The sequence below is a fragment of the Convolutriloba macropyga genome, chromosome 2 (genome assembly GCF_964194025.1).
Source record: "Convolutriloba macropyga chromosome 2, txConMacr16.3, whole genome shotgun sequence".
In the NCBI taxonomy this organism is placed as follows: Eukaryota; Metazoa; Xenacoelomorpha; order Acoela; family Convolutidae; genus Convolutriloba; species Convolutriloba macropyga.
In genome coordinates, this window is record NC_134469.1 from 13,749,468 (window position 1) to 13,751,620 (window position 2,153).

Sequence of the window (2,153 nt, forward strand, 5' to 3'; positions counted from 1 at the left end):
AATTGCGAAAGACTGTTAATTGAAAAGTGTGACATTGTCATAGTTCGGGAATCAGTGCTATGGTATCCGACTTGATCAAATAGTAACATTGGGTATATTGTAAAACATTTGAGTGAATTTGGAAGTTTAGAAATTTTGCATTGCCTTTGCAAGAAATATACACTCAAATACTGCTCGGAAGTCAACAGAAATCTCTTGAATAAAATGAAACAAAAACTTCTGAAAAACAGGGATTATAGTTTTTCAGAACTTTTGCTTCATTTTATTTAAGAGCTTTTTGTTGACTCCCGAGCAGTATTTGGGTGTACTTTTTCTTGCAAGATCAACATCAGTTTTGCCAAATTCTTGCGATAATAATATCCGATTATGGGTCGGGAAATTACATAGCAAGACACCATGGATGTTTAGAACTTGATACGGCCACTGCTCCAAAACTCAAAAAAAACTTTTGTATTCTGTTTCTACCCCGTGTTGCTATGACTCCCAGTTACTAATGTTGTGGTAAAATAGCTTGCTGCTATGTAAAAAAAATTGCACATCTTCTAGAGGCCATAATACAACATTTTTTGGTATTTGTATTTCAACGTGTTACCGGTATCCGGCGCCTGTTTAATCAAGAATTTCAAAATTACTTTGTGGGAGCATAATTTGTACTTATATTAGACCCCAAAGATTCTGGAAGTTTCATCGTGTAAGATCTGATAAAATGCTGATCAAAAATCTTTATTGTGTAAGATCTTATCTGGTGTTATGCGACAAAAATTCAGCCGTACGTGAACTTTAATGGTGAAAGTTTTTATAAGCTAATTATCAGATCTTGTCAGATAATAATTCCATTTTGCTGAATTGTTATCTCATAAGATCTGATAAGTATCTTATCAGATCTTACACGATGAAAGTTATTGTATGGCAGAAAGTTTATCGTGTAAGATTTGATGATCTTTTAATGATTTCAGTATTGCAAATTTTAATGATTTCAGTTTTGCCGTATAACGTAGTCAAATTCCTATAAAAACAAAAAAATAATCAGTCAACTATCCAATTATGAAACGAAAAAAAATGTTTGTTGATTCTATTTTGACGGCAGTTTTATTCTGAGTCTCAACTAGTTACTACGGCTAAATTTAGCAGTCTAAGATGGTTTTGGTCTTTGAAAATTTTCTCTGCCTAGTTTGATAATCACCACTTCAGTAAAAGCTGCTCATACTTGAATAAACTTTTTCACATTATCTTATAAGTCCCAAAAGACAAAATACGCTAACTTTTTCTTTGTAGCTCTGACACTTAAGTGTTGCATGCTGTAACTTTTTCGCTACTGCTTGAAAACAACTCTGAAATGTCTTCAATTTGAAGAACATGCCATACTTAAAATTTTTTAATCGTTTAATCGTTTTACTTAAAATTTTTTAATCGTTTAAATTTTTTAATCGTTTAATTTTCCATTAGCAAGATTGTTTTGTCAGAAATTTGGCAGATCTTACACGATAATTTTTTTGAGAACACTGGGGGATAGATGTACGAGTGTTGTGCTTCAGGTTACAATTTTTGTTTATAAAGTTACTTTGAAGATATACATTTATATTGAATTTTTTAAGCGTTGGCTTAGTGGGCACTAAATTTCGGGTCGTTCCTATTATAGCCCCCCAGCTTAGTTTTCAGGTAACCTATAGCCCCCTTAGTGGTAGGTAAATATGCTATAATGGGGGGCTATAATGAGAAAGATCCTAAATTTCAGCTGTCAGATTCCTTTTCTACCCTGTTGTGCCACTCACCAGTGTGTCGATGAATTTCAATAAATTAAGGAGTCGATCTGTAGCGTTTAATTGTGATAAAGTAACACATACGCCTGGAGGGCGGAAACGTGATATCATGACCAATGAGCTGGATGGGAGCCAATCAAATTAGATCTTTTTTTGTTTACTATTTGCGTAAAAGTGAGAAAATATGTTGAAGATTTGTTTTTCAATAACTGGTCAATAGAGTTTTGATATTTTCTAAAGATAATTTTGAAACAATGCTAAGATTGGTTTACCGTAAAAAAGGAGTCCTTTTTGTTGAATCTTTCTCATAAACGTTAAAACTTTAAATGAATTCTTCTTCTTCCGAATCAGCGTTCGTTTCTGCTTTCTGCAAACTTGAGTTGATTCGAAGTT